We start from the raw sequence: 14800 nt of genomic DNA on the forward strand, positions 1-14800 counted from the left end.
CAGTAGCTAGTTTTTAACCTTTTGAAAGTTCTTCCTGCCTTACAATGTAGTATGTAGGAGTGCCCAAAATAGTCAGGTATTTGTAAAACATAGGGAAAGGTGCACAAATCGAAAATTGCCCTTCAATATTCATTTGCTTGTCTTGATAAGTTAAAGGTCAAAGCACTGTCAGCATTGATTTTTGAAATGTCAATGAAAATATAGAATTATAAGTGCCTGTTTAACTGTATATCAAATGATTTTTTAGGTATAAATTAGATACACATATACACACATGTATTTGTACATACGTCACTTTATAAGGCAGAAGTATAAATAATGATTTTTTAAGCTTTCAATAGAAATACAACCATAAAGTGTGAGGGTTAGTGGCAAGTAAATTTAGATTTAATTTCTTGATAAATGGTGACTTTAATGCTAATCAGGCCTAAAACAACTTCAGCTTCACGAACATCTACTGTCCCCTGGCAATGTCTGCAGAGATTTCATGAATATTTAAAGAAGATAGACTCTAGGTAAACTGACTTTAAAACAAAGTTGCCAAGTTTATGACCTGTAGCCTGCTTGAGTCGCTGGAGAGTGGAGAAATATGAAAACAATTTGCTAGTAAAAAATTTACAAGAATGCATTAGATGAGAGGAATCTTGTAAGAATCAACCTGAATTCTATAGATGGCTATATTTTGAGGATGAAGAATGTTATCAGAGAAGAACTGTGAGTGAAAATGAATGTCTTATGCATACATTTGAAATGATTTCTAAGGTCAAGATATAATGAAAAAAAGTTTTGATCAGTAAGGCATAACTAGTACCAAAAATAATATTCTTAAAATAATACTACCTTCCTGCTTCAGAAAGGTGGCTCCAGTTTTTATTCCTTTGAGTTTTTCCTGCCCCTCCAGCCCCATTCATGTTTTACTAAACCAAACTGGGCATCCAAGTGAGACTTCTAGATTTCATCCTGTGAAAATCACTTAGGATTTTAAAACAAATCTCTTTATCCTGTGTCTCTAGTATATGTTAATAGGAAGTAGTGTCTCCATAAGTACCATTTCAGGGGTGTTCTGTCAAGGCAAGCACTCTTTCAGAAAAATATTTCGAAGTATCTGTACCTCAGCAAAGAATGTTAGAGGGCTTGTGCAATATTTTCTTTGGATCAGTTTACTCTTACCAAGAGATCAAGTAGCAAGCCATTACTGACAGTGTCCAAACTCAGATCTCTAGGAACAATATCAAATAATAATGCTTTTTCTTCTGTCTCTGAACCCTGTGTCTGGGACTGACAAAAAAGATACGTGGAAGGAGAACAGAAAATCTCACTGGCAGGAATTTCAGACAACAATCTCTCATGGAAAAATTTCATTCTCTCTACTATAGTCAAACCAAACACAGATTAAACTCCTGACAAGCTTGAAAGTAAATGTTCTTTACTGAAGGCAATGTGGTTGTTTAACTCTTTCTTTCTGTAGTTGTAGATTTTTTCTGACTAAACCAAAAAGAAATATAAAATTAAACTATTTATCAGGAAGCTGTCTGAGAATTAGACTAAACAATGTCCGTCTTGATATCTTTTTCCTGATCTTTTCTTTTAAAAAGTTACATTACTTCATCTTCCTACCTCAATATTAGTAGCATGTAAATCATGTAATATTCTACTATTGCCTAATCTCAATGCTTCATCTGGCCGACATTCTATAGTCATGTGAATAATTATTTGTTATTGGAATTTCCTTAGCAGCACGACTGTATAGCTCTCTATATCCAGTACATCTGTCTCCCTTGCCAGTGTACAATCATGCTGGTTTCTTGCCAGAATGAGGATGGTAGTAACAGTCTTGGTAGTCTCAGGCTGAAATTAACTGCGATCAAGACAATTATAGTATTGTTTTTGCGTTATTCTTCTATATGGTTGAAAATTACCTTACAAATATTTCTCTTAGGGGATTTTTTTACAATAAAAAGAAAAACTGGCTCATCAACCTTTTCAGCATACAAAAAACTTCAAAATAACTGTGGATCATTTGTCCTTGCTCCAGTTTCTTACAAAAATATGGAATATAAGGCTACATGATACTCAGACTTTCTCATTCACACTGTAAGACTCTTGTATTCAGGGTTAGATAGCAGCTCAGTGCTGAGTTCAAACAACCTTGGGATTAAAAGGTTCATACACAGGTTTCCAGCAGAAGGTGTTGGAGAAATGTGTTAACCCATCATGCAGATGGTAAGCACTACCACAATCCTTTTCCCAGGCTGTGATCACAGAGAAGGTATTCACTGTATAGGCTCCTACCCTATGGAAGTAATTTAAAACTTTAAATGCTGTTTTCCTAGAGGCACTGAACTGGAAGATATCAAATTCTGCAAGAGAATTCTGCAATTTTCAGGCAGCTTTTCCCTAGTAGGTTGAGGTGTTATCCAGATATAGTCCTGTTTATACTCAGAATTTTTTTTTCTGGCCTGGTGCATCCACACCTCTCTAGTGGACGGACCGCAAGGGAGGCACTGGATGAGTGAAGTCCCTTCCACTGTAGAGAAGATCAGGCTCATGACCACCTGAGAAACTGGGACACATATAAGTCTGTTGGGACCTGAGAAGATACATCCCAGAGTCCAGAGGAGAGCTGGCTGATGTAGTTGCCAAGCTGTTCTCCACAGTATTTGAAAAGTCATGGTAGTCAGGTGAACCAAATTATTTTTAAAGATCAAATCAAATGCATGATATTGATTGATATTGATATTGATGATATTGATATCGATAATTGATATCGATAATTGATATCTCACAAATAATAAATATAGATGTAACCTGCATATATAACAGACAGAATAAAAGGAAAGCCTATCCCATACAATGACATTATACTCTGCTAGGTTGGACAACATGCTAACAGGTTACCTTATTCACCCACTAGGGAAAGGTAATGTCAAAGGAAGATTTTTGACAGAAAGATAAAAACAATAAAAAAAAACAAAAAACCAAAACTATGTTTGAAATGCCTAAATTCTGAAACTGGTTAATGTATACCAGAAGAAACAGAATTTTATTATGAATATTTAAGAGCAGAATACAGCAAGAAAAAGTTTGTGTTAAGAGGCAAAAACTTGAGAAACTTGCAAAATCAAATGCCAAAAAAGGAACAGATAATTATACATGTTTCTTGGCAATTCCTATTAATAAATAAGCAAAGAGTGGACAAGCTTCTTAGCATCACAGTGTCAGTGTGTATGTGTAGAAAAGTGGTGAAATAATGGAAGGACACTGCTCAGTGATCAGAAAAGGAAAAATAACTAACGCTGATACACAGACATCCTCATGTAATAAAATAAATACGACAAATGCCAGCACTGAGGAGAAAATCTTCATAACATCCATCATCTCTTATAAAAAAGCTGTAAATTGTATGAAAAGCAGCAAGCCATCAACTTTTCTGGTTAGAGTACTTAATTTGCAACATATTTCTCAAACAGGGAAGAGAATGTAATACAAGTGTGCTGTTCTGAACAAAGTCCTTTCAAAATACTGTTCACCTGGATAGAGTACTCCATATTAGAAGAGGGAAGCAGTTACAAAGCCACTGCTGGAGCACAGCTTTCACAGGAAGAGATTCAAGTGTTTTAGATTCAAATATTAAATCCACTTCTGTAACATTATACCACAATAATAGAATAATAACCCAGTCTTTATTGAATTGCATTTAGTTTGAATCTACATAAACTAAATTGATAAAACGCTCTTTGGAGACATTACTTTGCCAATTCTGATTTGTTAGGCTTTCAGGAAGTGGAATCCTCATAGGACTATGTGTTTCCAAGGCAAATGAGTGAAATATTCTTTTGATGCTAGCCAAGAAATACCTTTGTGTCAGAGCTAAAAGAAAGATATATAGGCACTGCGTATTTATCCATTTGAAATCTTCCTTCTCAAAATTTTTTATAGCCTCTGATAAATATATCCTAATCTAAGATCAATGGAGCATTGTTCTGTCTGTAAACATGATAGTAACAGAGATTCAGAAATAGATTGAAAAAAAATCAGAAAAGGCTGTGCAATAAAGGATTCCAAAGTCTATTTCAGGAAGATATATAAGCTCTTTCTCCTCCTATTGTTGGTTTTAAGGTTTGCAGTCTGCTAGTTGTGGGACTTTTAGCTACAGCTACTCCATAGTCTACAAACTGTTATTCTGAAAAATAGCTTATTCCCCTCTGAAAGTTCAGTTGATTATCTACATGACTTCTGAAAATGGATTGTTAGGCCTGGGTTGCCTGGGGGCGTATGAAATGTTGTCAAGAATGACTTGAGTAAAGACATATGTGAAACCTCTGTCTGAGGAGAGAACTGAAATCACGTGCTCCAAATCTGTGGCTATTGATACCAATAACACCTTTCTCCCCATTGATCTGTTCCTATCATTACTTCATAGGACCTGTTGTAATCAAATCAAATCAAATAGGAGTTAGAAATGTTTCTTAATACCAGCACAAAAAATGAGAAATATTTTCTTCTAAAGTATTCCACAGATTATTTTTAGGGTGTCATGTGATTGCCATATGACATGAATAGGTGATTTAATATAAGGAAGAACACAAAGAATTTTGTGGGGATTTACTGAGGAGGTGTTTGTTAAAACTATCAGAAGACTTGAAGATGTTTGTAACTTCTTGACATCTGAATAAATATTGTCAAAGAGGGAAAAAAAGTGGAAAAAAAAAGAGAAATTATGAATCAATTAGTACAAAAGGTCCTGTGAAAAAGAAGAGATAGAAGTAAGAGATAAAGAGAGGATGTGGGGGAAACGGCAAACTAGCCCTCTCTGTTTGCACAATGAAAACTTCGTGCAAAGTCACAATTTTATGACTGTATACAGTCATTCACCCGCCTGCCAGCTTGACAAAACACTTTAAAGAGTAAAGTTTCCTTTCTTTCCCTCATTTGCCCCCTACACACATTTCTATCAAAGGTTTTCACAGGAAATTTTCCATGGCTGGTTTATGATATCTCTAAGGACATAAATTTAGTAAGGATGACCAAATGACTTCAACATTAGTAACTGTGAAAAATATTTTCAGATTGGATTGATGTCTGTGTCAATTTTTCTTGTTGTGCTACAAATCCACTTGACAAAAATAAGCTCACCATCATCTTGGTCAGCTAGTCTGTGCCTTCCTATAATTAAAAAAAAACTTAAAATCCTTGCCTTCTGCCAGCAATCCCAGAACCTGACTGACTGTAAAAGGGACCTTTGGTTTTCCAAACACATTTGTTGCCTTTATCAAGTTAAAGCTCATTCCAATTGACCTGTATGCTTCTAAATTGACTGATTCTTTAAAGATAAGTTTCACATGAATGTAAAATTACAGGAAAATTCAAACAATTTTTGCATTAACCTGAAATGTGAATTTAAATTGAAATGAGGAAAAAAAAAGCAATTTTAGAAAACATCAGAAAGGTTTAAAAAAACCTAATACATTTCAATTCTTGCCATAAGCTTGTTGCAGCTGGAACCTACCATGGAAATATGTATATAAATAGGTGATTCTCTGGTCCTCTCCTCCACTGCAAGCCTTGCTGCTGTTGACCTGATTCAGTCATTTTCATATGTTTTACAACAGCTAGAAGATCATACCAAAAATTTGACTGATGCTTAGTTTGTGTAGTGGCAGCACAGAACTATTTAGAATGTCTTTAGTGTAAATTGGTCTCTAAAATAATTACAGTTTTGTAGCTACTGTAATATTTTTAGGTTGATGCAATGAACCACAATGACCACATTGTTTTATGGAGTAGTGTGAAGCATCATTAAAATCTGTGGCAAGACTTTAAGACTTTAAGAAGAATTTAAAGTGGACTGGCCTATTTCTTCTCTGTAAAACGTAATAGAAATTAAAGCATCAGTGCAAATGGTGTCTTTAAATTCTTTACCCATGGATTTTTTGTTCAGAAGTAATGAGGATAGTTAGAATATTTGTAATTTTAGAATAAAATTGTACAGTGCATTATCATTATAGCTTAATTAATATATTGTCTCCCACAGTAATTGCCATTATGTATCTTTGTGTATCTAAGTGTGTCAGTTGAATCAGCACTGCAAAATTTTTCTGTTATTCGCCTAGAAATGACTGTTTTGTTTTAAAATGCAAACATGATCTTAACAGTAACAATTTAGAGGAGATCTTATAGCGACCTTCCAGTACCAGAAGGGAGCCTACAGGAAAGCTGTGGGAATAGGACATAGGGGAATGAGTATAAACTGGAGAGGGGCAGATTTAGACTAGGCATTAGGAAGAATTTCTTCACCATGAGAGTGGTGAGACAGAGGAACAGGTTGCCCAGGGAAGCTGTGGATGCCCCATCCCTGGAGGTGTTCAAGGGCAGGTTGGATGGAACCTTGGGCAGCCTGATCTAGTGGGATGTGTCTCTGCCCATGGCAGGGAAGTTGGAACTAGGTGATCTTTAAGATCCCTTCCAACCCTAACTATTCTATGATTCTATGATTCTATGATTCTATGATTCTATGATTCTATGATTCTATGATTCTATTAACATGTAACTGATTATCAATTTGCTACAGAAACATAAAAAACAATCCCATGTCAGAAAAGCTGAAGGATCTAATCTCTATTGAAAGAAATTTACTATAATTAAAGGTCATTTTTCTTCTAACTGAAAATATTTATGATAGTCACTTGTAATAGGTTCCAAAATGAATGAGATTTCCAGACCGAGGCAGCTGGCAGAGAAGCTGTGTAACATAGGAGAGCTGTATTACCATTCACTGAAAAAGCTGCAGAATTTTCCTTTCTCTTTAGTTCATGTTTAAAATGACTATCATCTGTTTCTATCTGACCAGCAATTTAAAAAGTTTGTAATGCAATGAACAAGTAATCATACTGAATCACCGTACAGTTGTTTTGACAGAAGTTTTTTTATTAGAACCATAAAATATCCTGCACTGGGAGGGACCCACAAGATCAGCAAGTTCAACTCCTGCACAGGACAACCCCAATGTTCCTGCCAGGTGTTCGAGGGCATTGTCCAAATGCTTCTTGAATATTGCTAGGCCTTCCAGAAGTCCAAGGTGGCTGTTCTACTGTTCCCCCGCTCCACCTTTCTTCTCCTAGAACTAAGAACTCTATCATCTTGTGATCGCTATGTCCCAGGCATTCTCCAGACATCACATCTCCCACAAGAATAATCTTCTCCATAATCTTACCAGGTGCTGAAGTGAGACTAGCAGACCTATAGTTACCAGGGTAATCCCTGCTGACTTTTTTTTAAGATTTCGATAACGTTTACCAGCTTTCAATCAACTAGTACCTCTCCACATTCACAAGAATGTTGGAAAATTATTGACAGAAGCTTCACTATGATATCAGTCAGCTCTTTCAGTACCCTCAGATGAACTCTATCAAGACCAATCCACTTACAGAGATCCAGCTGGAGCAGCAAACCCTGCACAACTTTGGGGTAGACTGAAAGTTTATAATTTGCACAGTCCCAGGATTCTAGGTGTGCCTGACCCCATTGTCGGTGTTGAAGACTGAGGTGAAGAAAGCATTAAATATCTCTGCTTTGTCTGTGTCTCTCTTTGTGAGGTGTCCGTGCTTACCAAGTAATGGGCCAATGTTATTTCTGGTCTTCCTTTTGGTATTAAAATATTTTTAAAAAATATTTTTATTGTCCTTCACAGTGCTGGCCATCTTCAAATCTAATTGAGCTTTTGCTGCACAAATTTCTCTGTAGCCCTCCCATGTCAACTGTCTGTGTTTCTCCTGGCCACACACTTTCCTTCTATGCCATTGTTTCAGTAGAAACTGTTAATGGCAATTTTTAAGTCTGTAAGATATATTGACTTCTCTGTAAGTTTTATGCAGATGTTATCTTTGCAAGACCTATACGTTTTAACCCATTCCACTTCCTAATCTGTTTGGAAGAACAATCAGGATTCTGCTGGATATGTAATTTCTTGTTTTCTAGTCAAATTCTTCAGAAGAAATTTCAGTGAAAAAAAAAAAAAAGAAAAAGAAATAAAAGTTTACAAGAAAGATAATGAACAAATATTATTTTTTAACTTCCAAAAATGCTTCAAACATTACATTTACAGATCTAAAAGCACCAGAGTCCTTAATACTTTTTTTTCCTCCTTGTCCTTATCATGTTTCTGCATCCCAGATGTACATTGAGATGATTCTATTTCAGTCTATAAGGCCATTTGTCTTTATTCACAACTTTCAGGGTCAGCAGAGAGCATTAGGAATATTTTGTCCAATCTGTTATCTAAGCTATATCAGAGACATCTGAAATATTTAGTTTGAACTGCAACATATCTTCTGTTAATGTTCAGTCTTCACTTTGAAATGTGCAGCTTAGTGAAATTTATAACAGTCCTTGGCAGGTAATTCTCATAACGTTCAACATTAGCAATGCAACTCTTTCTTCGGCTAGTCTGGTCTAGTTTTCTGCCTGTGCTTCTGGGCTACATATACTCTATCCAAGTGCAGTTAAAAAAAAATATTTTCTAAATTTTTTTTGTCATTTGAGAGAGGAAAAAAATGCACTTAGCTTTAATGTGCTTTACCTTGAGTTTTTCCAATGCTACTATATCAACACAGTCTTTGAAAAAAAGGTTTCCTGTGTTCCTTCAAATTAAAAATAAGGGCTCAAGATGCAAATAACATTGGCAATTGGAAGCCAAGTAAAAGTACAGGTGTGATGACAACAGTATGAACTATAGAGAGTGTTAGAAATTCTTAAATGTTGTTGAAGCAGTGAATTCCTTATAATATCTCGAGTCTTAGTTAATAAAATAACAGGTCACTCTAACACCACGGCTTTTAGTACAACTGGCCAAACTCATCACTGTTGATATGATAATGAAGTGTTTAATAAATTAAGGAAGGTCTTGAAGGCTAAGATATGGTTTTGAAAGTATGAAAGCTATTCTAGTGATAGTCACATACTAGAAGAGGAATCTGGCTTGTCTAATATGCTACACTAATATCTAACTTTCTCTTTCATACTGATACTCAAAGCTGGATGGCTAGATAACCTTCCCGTGTCTTCCTTTAACACTTAACACTGTTAAGTGTTTATTGACTGTATGTCAGCTGCAGTCTATCTTACAAGAAAAGATGGTATAGAAAGAAACATAAACACCCCCTATCCTGAGCAATGGAATGCATGAGTGAAAATAGTTTTTTTTTCTATAAAGACACCAAGAGATTCTTATCAACTCTGGTTTCAAAAAACTGTTATCTCCATGAACATAATTTATTTTTATTATTATGTACTAATGTAGCTACAGCTGTCTGCAGGAAGGATTAGAAAAGATTAATTCTATTTCAAATATTTTTTGTCACAGTACATCAAAAATGGAAAAAAAAAACCAACTAAAACCAAACCAAACCAACACTGAAACATACCAACAAAACCAAATGACTACCGAATGAGATATAGTACCATCAGTGCATATAGGGAACCATATTTTGAGTGTATACTTTGCACAAATTTCTTCATAAAAATCCTTCTGTGACCTGTTAATTAATTTGGGAAAGAATACAGTCTTCCTCCCTACATAAAAAAATTCTGCATAATAATCCAGGGAGTGAAATCTGATCTGGCTACACTGAATTAGTATCTCTGTGAATGTAATCCTTAAAATTTTCAAAGTCTCTTTACGGTGTCTGTTCTTGCTTGCATATATTTGATTGTAAATTTCAAAAACACTGTGACAGTTTTATTACAAAAAATAATGAAAAAATATACATTAAAGTAAATGAAAGACTGATTTTAGTAGCATGTTTGAACTACTGCCGCAAGCAGTATGTAATATATTCCATCTTTAAACTGGGAGTTTATATAATTTGTTGAAATGTAATAGCATATAAATATTCTACTTCTAGTGAAGACATAAGTTACAATTTATTCCTTTCAGTAAGTTTAATTCTTTTGTTGATATCATTTATAATTTTTTGAGCATACTAACACATGTTGTTCACATGATTCTTAAGGAAAAATAGCTGCTTGACAAACCCAAGACTGACAGCGTGGAAAGAGTTGTAATTTTCCTTTCTATGGATGAGTCTGTCTATTTTTTTCGTGATTATTCGTCATCCTCAGCATGATCACTTTTAGTATGCTATAAAACATGAAGCTTGACTTCTAAAATGCAATGTAATAAAGTTTTCACACTAAGTTAATTATTTTTCATACTCTTTTCTTTAATGTAATGAATAAATTTGTCAGGATTTGTATATAAGCAATTTATAAGAAAACCCTGACTGTTCTAGTTTTAGAGCTATAGGAATGATGAACACATACACCATGTACAAATGCCTATATATATATAAAATAATGGATTCAATTGAAATAATCATATTCACAGCAACATTCTTGCATCAAATATCTGAGATTTCAGTTCCTGCTTTTCATCTTTTCCATGGCCTCTCCATCCTTCCCTAGGCCTTTCCCAAATACTCTAAACTTAAACCAATAATGGTATAATGATTTTTCTTCTACCAAGAGTTTTAAGACTAATTAATTTCTGTAAAAAACATGTAAAAAGGTATCCTTAATTTAATTTGACCCATATTTTTCAGATGAACTATGTAAGGTTTACTGTAAGGTAATGTAAGGTTTTTATAATTGTCTAAAATAACTAATAGAAAAATTAGCGGCTTCAGTGAAATCTGCTTGAGCAGTACTAGACAGAATTCTGAGACTGCAGATATCTGTGCCCTATTCTTTCTTTTCACATTTATCTATTGTATGAAATTATGTGTATGTCGGGGAGGGGTAGAGTGAGAGAGGGTGGTCTTAATATTATTTGTAAGATGGACCATGACATCTTGTTTCTGGGATTAGAATTTCAGGTCTCAGCTCTAATAGAACATTTTTCCTTCTACTTAAGGGAGAGGGAGAAAATCGCCTTACTTTCTTCAAGCCTTTGTACTCGTGACATGCTCTTTAGGTCAAAATACTACAGAGATGAAATTGCTATTAGCTCTTGTTATTAGAAGAAAGAAAGCAATAGACTGCAGTTCTCATTAATCACACCTAATGCAACGGTTAAGAAAAGAGAGTTAGCAAAAGGCTATATCCTATTTATCACCTCAGGTTTTCAACTTTCAGAGACATGATGTCAGGAAAACGGCTGCTGCCAGAGAACACACTTTTGCTAACTACTGAAAGGGCAAAAGGACAAGGGACAGTAATTTTTCTGCAATGCACAGGAGAATCATTTTCATATCACTAGGCACTCAAACATGGAACAGTCACTAGGAATAATGTAACTAAGGAGTTTGGCTACTGTATTGAGTGTAATGAGATCTGGTTTCTGGGTTATTTTCTGTGCTTCAGCCTGGGGCTAGGATTCTCAGAATGTATTGGAAGTTACATGCCCAAACTTTAGAGGAGTTTGTTATATTTTTTTGCATATGACAGTTTTAAGGTCTTTAAAATACTGTTGCCTAGAGCTGCAGGTGATAAAATTAATGTTGAATTGTTCTATTAAAATAAAAGTTGCAGGAAAGTTATGACAGTGCTTTGCTTGTTAATAAGACAAAGTCACAGTCAGTGCTGGGTCCAGCCCTGTTCAATGTCTTTATCAATGACCTGGATGAAGGCATTGAGTACACCCTTAGCAAGTTTGCAGATGACACTAAGCTGGGTAGAAGCATGTATCCGATGAGGGTAAAGAGGCTCTGCAAAGGGATCTGAACAGCCTGGACTGCTGGGCTGAGACCAACGGCATGAGGTTTAACAAGGCCAAATGCCGGGTCCTGCACTTGGGGCACAACAACCCTATGCAGTGCTACAGACTAGGAGAAGTCTGGCTAGAAAACTGCCTAGAGGAGAAGGACCTGGGGGTGTTGGTTGACAGCCGACTGAATATGAGCCGGCAGTGTGCCCAAGTGGCCAAGAAGGCCAATGGCATCTTGGTTTGTATCAGAAACGGCCTGACCAGAAGGTCCAAGGAGGTTATTCTCCCTCTGTATTCTGCACTGGTGAGACCACATCTCGAATCTTGTGTTCAGTTTTGGGCCCCTCACCACAAGAAGGATGTTGAGGCTTTGGAGCGTATCCAGAGAAGAGCAATATAGATGGTGAGGGGGCTGGAGAACAAGTCTTACAAGGAGCAGCTGAGAGATCTGGGGTTGTTTAGGCTGGAGAAGAGGAGGCTGAGGGGAGACCTTATTGCTCTCTACAACTACCTGAAAAGAGGTTGTGGAGAGGAGGGAGCTGGCCTCTTCTCCCAAGTGACAAGGGACAGGACAAGAGGGAGTGGCCTCAAGCTCCACCAGGGGAGGTCCAGGCTGGACATCAGGAAAAAAAATTTCACAGAAAGGGTCATTAGGCACTGGAACAGGCTGCCCAAGGAGGTGATTGATTCACCTTCTCTGGAAGTATTTAAGGGACAGTTGGATAAGGTGTTGAGGGGCATGGTTTAGGGATTGATAGGAGTGGTTGGACTCGATGGCCCAGTGAGTCCTTTCCAACCTAGTGATTCTGTGATTCTGTGATTCTATGATTCTATGCTGTGAGCTTGCAGAACCCATTTGTGTGTGAGGTTTGGCCTTATCACAAGCCTCTGCTGACTTTCTATTCCACCCACACCAGGATCTAACACTAAATTCCCCTCTTCTAACACTAAAATGTAGTCTCTAGACATTTTGTTCATCCTGTCTCCAGTAGCACCGTGACTACCATTGTGTTATGAAAAAAGGGTTTATTCAGCAGTAGTTTTTCAGCATGAAGGGAAAGATTATAACCTAAAATGCCTTACGTGTATCACTGCATATTTTTGAAAGTCCACTACTACAAATGTGTCTACATATGTAATAGCAATTTTTCAGCTGTGACTTGTTTTTTGTATTATAATATCTTTTTCTTTAGACTCTTCTTTAGCCAAGAAGCTGAAGCATAAGGCTTAAAACAGACATGTTGGGTTTTTTCCATGTATGTCTAGTTTATCAGTTTACCTAGCAATTCTTCAGTTATCTGCCTATAATTGTTGGCATTCTGTGATCATTAAAATGCCCTAAGCCTTTGAAGTTGAAAATATTCTTTTGTCTTCAAATCAAATTGGTGATATTAAAAACTACGTCTGAAATCTGAGGGATGATAAAATGCTAAACTGAAAGAAAACTTCTTTCTTTCTTCTCAGATTCTTAAGATATATGGTTTCATCTGAGAGTTTCCCTTCATTTCATGAACAGAAAAATGAACTTTTTTTCTTATTCATAGTAGAAAGAGTAATTTGGTTGTTTTTTAAAGTCTGTGAACTAGTTCTGTGCCACCTCAGAAAACTACCTATCCCAAATGATCTTCATGATTGTCCTGTAAATGTTATGTCAAGTATAACTTTGGCACGGAAGAATCAGGGAACTGCTAAACTATATTTTTAATAAATGATGTCCCCTCAAAGTTACTCAAAGTTACTCAAGTAACTGTCAACTAAGCTTCAGATTTCTCAACATCCTCACAAACAACTAGCTGTTGGAGATCGTATATAACACAAGTTTGCCATTTTCAAAGCTTCATTTTAAGACAGATGCCCTTAGTGACATAAAATGTGACCAGAATTCTCAAGCAGTGATGCTCATAAGAAATATATACTGACATCGTATCCATTCCAGTTCCATCTATGGAACTGACTTTTGTGTCATGTATTACCAAGTGGGAGATGAAGCGAAAATAAAGGACTAATGGAAGATGTCATTAAACTTTCAGGAAAGTTTATGCCTTGAATTTAAACGGGACTGTGTAGGACACACATAGGAAATGCGGCATCAATCCACTCCAATACCTCAGGGTTGGGAAGGTAGTGATCCTCGATAGAAGGCCCCTTGAGATCCTGTGTCAAGAACTTCAACACAGGAAAAGATTACACCAACATGCTGGACTCTGGATGCCCTAGTCATCCTGTGAATCAGGAACATCAAGCAGGCTTTCTGGGGTCCCATACACCAGCCAAACCCCAGAAACCAATGAATTATTGTGTTTATTTTTTTCATGAATGGAGGAAAAAGATCTGATTGAGAGAAGAGAGAACATCCAGAAAGACTAACAATGTAGGTAGGTCTTTTGGCCTTTAGCAAGGAAGCTTGATATCTAGAATATACCTAAAATAATGTTAAAAGAATACCTAGGTTTAGACTTGGAGATTTGGACTCACAGTCCAAGGCTCCGAGGAGATCTTATAGTGACCTTCCAGTACCAGAAGGGAGCCTACAGGAAAGCTGAAGAGGGGTTATTCATAAAAGCTTGTGGGGATAGGACATGGGGGAATGGGTATAAACCAGAGAGGGGCAGATTTAGACTAGGCATTAGGAAGAATTTCTTCACCATGAGAGTGGTGAGACAGAGGAACAGGTTGCCCAGGGAAGCTGTGGATGCCCCATCCCTGGAGGTGTTCAAGGGCAGGTTGGATGGAACCTTGGGCAGCCTGATCTAGTGGGATGTGTCCCTGCCCATGGCAGGGAAGTTGGAACTAGGTGATCTTTAAGGTCCCTTCCAACTGTAACTATTCTATGATTCTATGATTCTATGATTCTATGATTCTATGATTCTATGATTCTATGATTCTATGATTCTATTAACATGTAACTGATTATCAATTTGCTACAGAAACATAAAAAACAATCCCATGTCAGAAAAGCTGAAGGATCTAATCTCTATTGAAAGAAATTTACTATAATTAAAGGTCATTTTTCTTCTAACTGAAAATATTTATGATGGTCACTTGTAATAGGTTCCAAAATGAATGAGATTTCCAGACCGAGGCAGCTGGCAGAGAAGC

Source organism: Cuculus canorus, chromosome Z (genome assembly GCF_017976375.1).
Source record: "Cuculus canorus isolate bCucCan1 chromosome Z, bCucCan1.pri, whole genome shotgun sequence".
Classification (NCBI taxonomy): domain Eukaryota; kingdom Metazoa; phylum Chordata; class Aves; order Cuculiformes; family Cuculidae; genus Cuculus; species Cuculus canorus.